The sequence below is a fragment of the Rutidosis leptorrhynchoides genome, chromosome 2, assembly GCF_046630445.1.
Source record: "Rutidosis leptorrhynchoides isolate AG116_Rl617_1_P2 chromosome 2, CSIRO_AGI_Rlap_v1, whole genome shotgun sequence".
Lineage (NCBI taxonomy): Eukaryota > Viridiplantae > Streptophyta > Magnoliopsida > Asterales > Asteraceae > Rutidosis > Rutidosis leptorrhynchoides.
The window spans coordinates 31,046,189-31,056,647 of NC_092334.1; positions in this window are offsets into that span (position 1 = coordinate 31,046,189).

Genomic DNA, 10,459 nt, shown 5'->3' on the forward strand with positions numbered 1-10,459 from the left:
CCATTGAACCACTTCAATCTTTTCTGTTATAATACGGATTCTATATTTATTTAACCCATTGTATTTATCTGTTTCCATGTTCTTGTTCATCTGATAACCCAGCCGACTAGAGCACAGATCCTACAGCTATTTCAGTATCATCCTAACATCATAATCGCAGACTCAATCACCACAACATATATCGTCTCCATCATCATCACTATTTATCATCTCTTTCGAAATTTTATGCATCATTAACAATATTTTTATCATACTCTAACCCTAACCTAATCATAAGAATAATCATAATAATCATCAACAATCTCCATCATTAGTTATCACTTATCATCATCATCATTTTATCACAATATATCCTTCCTCTCGTTCATCACATCTGTGATCACCATTACTTAACAATATAAAGTGATCGGGACAGAAAAACATGTTGCAGCAGCATCTCATATGCATTTTTACCCAATCATACGGTCCACATATTGTAATGGGGTCACATCCTTATTCGGCCCACTAGTATAATCCCTTTAATATCGTGAATGTTGGGATAAAAGAAAGAAAAAGAAGGGAAAAGGAAAACAGTAACAACAATTCCCCTAAACTTTTGGTGCTTCAAGATTTAAGTGGGGTTTGGTTTATATTAAAACAGAAAACGTGGCCCAAAATAGTTTCGGTATTCAGAGTTTTAAAATCAAACATATTAGCTTTTCTAAAGTTGTCTGCCAAATTAGGAAAAGAATAAAACATTCCATCTTTATCACCCTTTATATATATTCGGATGAACCCACACATGAGGTCATTACCAGTTCGATATCTCTCTCTATTTTGTTTAAAAATAAAACGTAGGCAGCAATAGAAATTAGTTGTGTTTAGCTTACAGTAATCAATATGATTGAGGTTGATAATTTGTGATGTTCGTGATGATGTTTGGAGATGAGAATCGGTCCATATAAGCCAAAGGTGATAATGATCGACTTAGAGAAATACACAACAAGGGTTTCGATTTTAAAGCAATATAGATGGTGTGTTCATGATGGGGTGGTGGTAGATTAGTAAGGTGATGCTTGGTTCAATATCGTGTTTGAAACAGAAGAGTAAAAAAATACATATGTGTGAAGGTTGATGGTTAAATGGGTGGCTCTAGGGTGGTGGTTATTTCATGAGTCTTCAAAGGTGATGGAGAAAGTGGCTAAATGGTTTGAAGTGGTATCGGGTTTACGAAGATATTGTTCGACGTACAGAATCGTTTGAGGAATATGAGTTAATATGGTGATTGATGAAAAGGTTTATAGCGTGTGTTTTTATTTTGTTTTCTTCATCTTTATAAGTGTGTGAATATTATGAATATTATAAAATGTATACAAGTAGATTGAACGAGATTGAAAGGAACGTGTAATAATCTATTGAATGATTTGGGTATTAATAAATATTGTTTTGTAGCGATCCTGGTGTCGACAGATTTATTTACTCAGAAAGAAGAAAGAGACGTGAAACAGATGAAGAGAAAGAAGTCAATTAATCTTTAACAGAATTTGGTTTTATCTTCTTGTTTAGATTCTGAATTGTACGAAAGAGAACCCATCAACTACAGTTTGACAAGAATTGGAAACAAAATTTGGATTGTTCCTTTGATTAAATTTCTGATTGGTACTTGAAGAATCAATTATCTACAGTATTGAAAAGAACTGACAAAAGAATTCGTTCCTGTGTTTAGGTTTATATATAACAAATATGATTTTTAAATAAGAGATGCGTATAAATATGTAATTATGTAAATATATAATTGTATTTATATATATATATATATATATATATATATATATATATATATATATATGTATATCTGTATATCTGTATATGTAATTTCATATGTATATAACAGTGTTTTGTATATTTATATGTATTTATATATATCTGTGATTATATATTTGTTTATGTAATTTAATTTTAACTATTATTATTAGTTGTTAATATATTACTGATAATAATATGGTTATCATTTATAATAATAAGAATACTAATATTAATAGCAATAATAATAGAAAAGAAAAATGTGTTTAATTATGAAAATGATAATAATAATATCATTACTTACAATACTAAATTATATATTTCAAATAGAAATAATAATTATAATAGTTCTGATATTAGTATTAATAATGATAACAGTAATATTAGTAATTAATATATCAAATTTCATATTTATGTATTATATATAATAACAATAATAATACCCATATTAATATTTAATATTTATATGTTTTATATATAATACTACATATATTATAAAAGTCACACATATATATTTATTCAATTAACAATTTAACTATTCTATATATTATTTTACATATTTATTTATAACAATAATTTCATACAAATGATTACTAATATTTATTATATAAATATATTTATTTATATATCTATCTATTTACAAACAGTTGTTCGTGAATCGTCGGGCATGGTCAAAAGGTAATTGATTACATGAATATAGTTTTTTTTAAAACTTTCGAGACTCAACATTACAGATTCTGCTTATCGTGTCGGGAACATATAAAGATTAAAGTTTAAATTTGATCAGAAATTTCCGGGTCATCACAGTGTGGACCATACCTTGACAAGTTTGTCATTGTTTTCATTGATGACATACTTATTTACTCAAAGAATGACCAAGAACACGGTGAACATTTGAGAAAGGTGTTAGAAGTATTGAGGAAGGAAGAATTGTACGCTAAGTTTTCAAAGTGTGCATTTTGGTTGGAAGAAGTTCAATTCCTCGGTCACATAGTGAATAAAGAAGGTATTAAGGTGGATCCGGCAAAGATAGAAACTGTTGAAAAGTGGGAAACCCCGAAAACTCCGAAACACATACGCCAGTTTTTAGGACTAGCTGGTTACTACAGAAGGTTCATCTAAGACTTTTCCAGAATAGCAAAACCCTTGACTGCATTAACGCATAAAGGGAAGAAATTTGAATGGAATGATGAACAAGAGAAAGCGTTTCAGTTATTGAAGAAAAAGCTAACTACAGCACCTATATTGTCATTGCCTGAAGGGAATGATGATTTTGTGATTTATTGTGATGCATCAAAGCAAGGTCTCGGTTGTGTATTAATGCAACGAACGAAGGTGATTGATTATGCGTCTAGACAATTGAAGATTCACGAACAAAATTATACGACGCATGATTTGGAATTAGGCGCGGTTGTTTTTGCATTAAAGACTTGGAGGCACTACTTATATGGGGTCAAAAGTATTATATATACTGACCACAAAAGTCTTCAACACATATTTAATCAGAAACAACTGAATATGAGGCAGCGTAGGTGGATTGAATTATTGAATGATTACGACTTTGAGATTCGTTACCACCCGGGGAAGGCAAATGTGGTAGCCGATGCCTTGAGCAGGAAGGACAGAGAACCCATTCGAGTAAAATCTATGAATATAATGATTCATAATAACATTACTACTCAAATAAAGGAGGCACAACAAGGAGTTTTAAAAGAGGGAAATTTAAAGGATGAAATACCCAAAGGATCAGAGAAGCATCTTAATATTCAGGAAGACGGAACCCGGTATAGGGCTGAAAGGATTTGGGTACCAAAATTTGGAGATATGAGAGAAATGGTACTTAGAGAAGCTCATAAAACCAGATACTCAATACATCCTGGAACGGGGAAGATGCACAAGGATCTCAAGAAACATTTTTGGTGGCCGGGTATGAAAGCCGATGTTGCTAAATACGTAGGAGAATGTTTGACGTGTTCTAAGGTCAAAGCTGAGCATCAGAAACCATCAGGTCTACTTCAACAACCCGAAATCCCGGAATGGAAATGGGAAAACATTACCATGGATTTCATCACTATATTGCCAAGGACTGCAAGTGGTTTTGATACTATTTGGGTAATAGTTGATCGTCTCACCAAATCCGCACACTTCCTACCAATAAGAGAAGATGACAAGATGGAGAAGTTAGCACGACTGTATTTGAAGGAAGTCGTCTCCAGACATGGAATACCAATCTCTATTATCTCTGATAGGGATGGCAGATTTATTTCAAGATTCTGGCAGACATTACAGCAAGCATTAGGAACTCGTCTAGACATGAGTACTGCCTATCATCCACAAACTGATGGGCAGAGCGAAAGGACGATACAAACGCTTGAAGACATGCTACGAGCATGTGTTATTGATTTCGGAAACAGTTGGGATCGACATCTACCGTTAGCAGAATTTTCCTACAACAACAGCTACCATTCAAGCATTGAGATGGCGCCGTTTGAAGCACTTTATGGTAGAAAGTGCAGGTCTCCGATTTGTTGGAGTGAAGTGGGGGATAGACAAATTACGGGTCCGGAGATTATACAAGAAACTACCGAGAAGATCATCCAAATTCAACAACGGTTGAAAACCGCCCAAAGTCGACAAAAGAGCTACGCTGACTTTAAAAGAAAAGATATAGAATTTGAAATTGGAGAGATGGTCATGCTTAAAGTTGCACCTTGGAAAGGCGTTGTTCGATTTGGTAAACGAGGGAAATTAAATCCAAGGTATATTGGACCATTCAAGATTATTGATCGTGTCGGACCAGTAGCTTACCGACTTGATTTACCTCAACAACTCGCGGCTGTACATAACACTTTCCACGTCTCGAATTTGAAGAAATGTTTTGCTAAAGAAGATCTCACTATTCCATTAGATGAAATCCAAATCAACGAAAAACTTCAATTCATCGAAGAACCCGTCGAAATAATGGATCGTGAGGTTAAAAGACTTAAGCAAAACAAGATACCAATTGTTAAGGTTCGATGGAATGCTCGTAGAGGACCTGAGTTCACCTGGGAGCGTGAAGATCAGATGAAGAAGAAATACCCGCATCTATTTCCAGAAGATTCGTCAACACCTTCAACAGCTTAAAATTTCGGGACGAAATTTATTTAACGGGTAGGTACTGTAGTGACCCGAACTTTTCCATGTTTATATATATTAATTGAGATTGATATTTACATGATTAAATGTTTCCAACATGTTAAGCAATCAAACTTTTTAAGACTTGATTAATTGAAATATGTTTCATATAGACAATTGACCACCCAAGTTGACCGGTGATTCACGAACGTTAAAACTTGTAAAAACTATATGATGACATATATATGGATATATATATAGTTAACATGATATTATGATAAGTAAACATATCATTAAGTATATTAACAATGAACTACATATGTAAAAACAAGACTACTAACTTAATGATTTTTAAACGAGACATATATGTAACGATTATCGTTGTAAAGACATTTAATGTATATATATCATATTAAGAGATATTCATACATGATAATATCATGATAATATAATAATTTAAAATCTCATTTGATATTATAAACATTGGGTTAACAACATTTAACAAGATCGTTAACCTAAAAGTTTCAAAACAACACTTACATGTAACGACTAACGATGACTTAACGACTCAGTTAAAATGTATATACATGTAGTGTTTTAATATGTATTTATACACTTTTGAAAGACTTCAAGACACTTATCAAAATACTTCTACTTAACAAAAATGCTTACAGTTACATCCTCGTTCAGTTTCATCAACAATTCTACTCGTACGCACCCGTATTCGTACTCGTACAATACACAGCTTTTAGATGTATGTACTATTGGTATATACACTCCAATGATCAGCTCTTAGCAGCCCATTTGAGTCACCTAACACATGTGGGAACCATCATTTGGCAACTAGCATGAAATATCTCATAAAATTACAAAAATATGAGTAATCATTCATGACTTATTTACATGAAAACAAAATTACATATCCTTTATATCTAATCCATACACCAACGACCAAAAACACCTACAAACACTTTCATTCTTCAATTTTCTTCATCTAATTAATCTCTCTCAAGTTCTATCTTCAAGTTCTAAGTGTTCTTCATATATTCTACAAGTTCTAGTTACATAAAATCAAGAATACTTTCAAATTTGCTAGCTCACTTCCAATCTTGTAAGGTGATCATCCAACCTCAAGAAATCTTTGTTTCTTACAGTAGGTTATCATTCTAATACAAGGTAATAATCATATTCAAACTTTGGTTCAATTTCTATAACTATAACAATCTTATTTCAAGTGATGATCTTACTTGAACTTGTTTTCGTGTCATGATTCTGCTTCAAGAACTTCGAGCCATCCAAGGATCCGTTGAAGCTAGATCCATTTTTCTATTTTCCAGTAGGTTTATCCAAGGAACTTAAGGTAGTAATTATGTTCATAACATCATTCGATTCATACATATAAAGCTATCTTATTCGAAGGTTTAAACTTGTAATCACTAGAACATAGTTTAGTTAATTCTAAACTTGTTCGCAAACAAAAGTTAATCCTTCTAAATTGACTTTTAAAATCAACTAAACACATGTTCTATATCTATATGATATGCTAACTTAATGATTTAAAACCTGGAAACACGAAAAACACCGTAAAACCGGATTGACGCCGTCGTAGTAACACCGCGGGCTGTTTTGGGTTAGTTAATTAAAAACTATGATAAACTTTGGTTTAAAAGTTGTTATTCTGAGAAAATGATTTTTATTATGAACATGAAACTATATCCAAAAATTATGGTTAAACTCAAAGTGGAAGTATGTTTTCTAAAATGGTCATCTAGACGTCGTTCTTTCGACTGAAATGACTACCTTTACAAAAATGACTTGTAACTTATTTTTCCGACTATAAACCTATACTTTTTCTGTTTAGATTCATAAAATAGAGTTCAATATGAAACCATAGCAATTTGATTCACTCAAAACGGATTTAAAATGAAGAAGTTATGGGTAAAACAAGATTGGATAATTTTTCTCATTTTAGCTACGTGAAAATTGGTAACAAATATATTCCAACCATAACTTAATCAACTTGTATTGTATATTATGTAATCTTGAGATACCATAGACACGTATACAATGTTTCGACCTATCATGTCGACACATCTATATATATTTCGGAACAACCATAGACACTCTATATGTGAATGTTGGAGTTAGCTATACAGAGTTGAGGTTGATTCCAAAATATGTATAGTTTGAGTTGTGATCAATACTGAGATACGTATACACTGGGTCGTGGATTGATTCAAGATAATATTTATCAATTTATTTCTGTATATCTAACTGTGGACAACTAGTTGTAGGTTACTAACGAGGACAGCTGACTTAATAAACTTAAAACATCAAAATATATTAAAAGTGTTGTAAATATATTTTGAACATACTTTGATATATATGTATATATTGTTATAGGTTCGTGAATCAACCAGCGGCCAAGTCTTACTTCCCGATGAAGTTAAAATCTGTGAAAGTGAGTTATAGTCCCACTTTTAAAATCTAATATTTTTGGGATGCGAATACATGCAGGTTTTATAAATGATTTACAAAATAGACACAAGTACGTGAAACTACATTCTATGGTTGAATTATCGAAATCGAATATGCCCCTTTTTATTAAGTCTGGTAATCTAAGAATTAGGGAACAGACACCCTAATTGACGCGAATCCTAAAGATAGATCTATTGGGCCTAACAAACCCCATCCAAAGTACCGGATGCTTTAGTACTTCGAAATTTATATCATATCCGAAGGGTGTCCCGGAATGATGGGGATATTCTAATATATATGCATCTTGTTAATGTCGGTTACCAGGTGTTCACCATATGAATGATTTTTATCTCTATGTATGGGATGTGTATTGAAATATGAAATCTTGTGGTCTATTGTTACGATTTGATATATATAGGTTAAACCTATAACTCACCAACATTTTTGTTGACGTTTTAAGCATGTTTATTCTCAGGTGATTATTAAGAGCTTCCGCTGTCGCATACTTAAATAAGGACGAGATTTGGAGTCCATGCTTGTATGATATTGTGTAAAAACTGCATTCAAGAAACTTATTTTGTTGTAACATATTTGTATTGTAAACCATTATGTAATGGTCGTGTGTAAACAGGATATTTTAGATTATCATTATTTGATAATCTACGTAAAGCTTTTTAAACCTTTATTGATGAAATAAAGGTTATGGTTTGTTTTAAAATGAATGCAGTCTTTGAAAAACGTCTCATATAGAGGTCAAAACCTCGCAACGAAATCAATTAATATGGAACGTTTTTAATCAATAAGAACGGGACATTTCAGTAGAGATCTAAGAATGATGTCACCCGTTAAATCTTGACTTGGATTCTGATCCGTCAATATCAGAATATGTAATTGAATTTGTATGGAAACGATTGTATATCGCTGTGAGCATAGTTAATAATTTTTGAATCAAAGTTGAAGAATGTACAGTATAACATATTAATTGTGAACTTATATATTTCCCGGGAATTACCTACCCGTTAAAGATTTCACAAGTAATATTTTGTACATAAGAATTTTTATTACCGTATTTATGAAAATATATGTATGTATATTTTCTTCAGATGTAATACAGATTTGATGAGTTAATATCATATTAAGCTCATTTGATTTTTGACTTGATTTAGAAATGAATAATCTCTAAAACATTAAAGATTTAATAATCTTTATGGAGTATTTCACTAATGTAATCAATACTCAGTTTTATTGATATTTTCTCAGTGAATCATGTTGGTGCTCATGGAACTCTTGCTAACTTTGCAAGGTACGAATGATGTTTTCTAGAAAGTTTCGAATACATCGAAGATGAAAGTATAAAATTAACCATATAATTGAATAATATACTTAGTTTATTATGAAATGGAATTCATTGAGTTAGAAACAGAGATTGTAGTTAACGATGGTTAAGTCATTAATTAAGGATGTACATCATAGCATATTAGTAATATGAATTAACTGAGTAGTACCTACCAGTTAAGATTCACACGTAATAACTTGGTACGAAAAGATTTATTTTGATTTCAAAATTCATATATATTAAATATACATAAAATTTCTTCAGGGGAAATGAGTTAATACTTCATCGGTTATTGTTGCTGGTATTTCTTGGTAACTACAGTGCGTATGACGTTGATGTTCGTGGAACAGATTGTGAAGTTGAGGTTTGCGATGCGGATGTTGTTGGTGGTGGTAATGGTACTGTTGGTGTTGTTGTCGGTGGTACTGTTGATGCCGGTGATGCTGCTGGTGCTTGTAACCTTTGCACCATATTCTCCAAAGCCACTACCCAAGCGCGAAGCTCGTTGACTTCTTCTACTACACCGGGATGATTGGCGGTTCGGACGAGCAGATGAATAAGATCCAGAATTTGAGAGAGTATATGATCATGACGAGATATTCTGGAGATGAGAGAGAAAATGGTATTACAAACAAGTTCGCCGGTAAGTGCTTCAGGGTCTTCGCCAAGAGGGTAATGTGGTGGATGGAAGGGATCACCTTCTTCTTGTCTCCAATAATTAAGTAGGCTACGAACCCATCCCCAATTCATCCAGAATAGATGATGGCTAATTGGTTGATCCATTCCGGTTACACTGTCTTCAGAATTCAGGTGAATATCCATATCGGAATAGCTGTCAGAGTTTAAGGAATTTGAATTGGATACGGGATCCATCTTGTATAATTAGATAGATGATTTTTGATATGAAATAGATTATAGAATTTAGATTGGTACTCTTCAATACATAATTTACATATGTATATATAATACCAAAATTCCGTAAATTACGGAGAAATTTTCGAAAGATGGCATTCAAAGTTTATAGTAACAGATACGCTAAGATATGAATTTTGTCTATACACTATTCATGCAATCAATGCAGTAAAACGTGTCTAGACTTAAGAATGATAAGCATGTAATTTCTAACAAGAAATGATAAGCAAAACTTTTAACATGCAGACACGGTCAAAGTCCAGACTTACTAATGCATCTTAACAACTATCAGTTAGACACACTCATGCAAGACATGGTTTGCTAGGACCAACGCTCTGATACCAACTGTGACGATCGCTCCAAATCCATATGGACGAACACGTCATTCATTGATTTTATTGCGAGGTATTTGACCTCTATATGATACGTTTTATAAACATTGCATTCTTTTGAAAAGGCACACCATAAATGAATATTTAAATCAAAGGTTTTCGACATCTGATGATTTTTACATATAGACAATCACCATAAATAATAGTTTACAACAGTACTTCCGTTGACAATGCAGTCAAAATAAGATACATGGTAATGATTTGGTGAATGCAACGTTTCCTTGAAAAATATGTCATGTAAGACTCCATGCACATAGCTTGTCTAACATCTAAGCAAACAGCGGAAGACTTCTAGGAAACCTGAGAATAAACATGCTAACAAGTGTCAACACAAAGGTTGGTGAGTTCATAGTTTTAATGTTTCGTATAATCTGTATATAAAGGTGGATCACAAGATTTCAGTTGTTTCGTCCAGAAACGTTTATCAAAATATTATACAAGA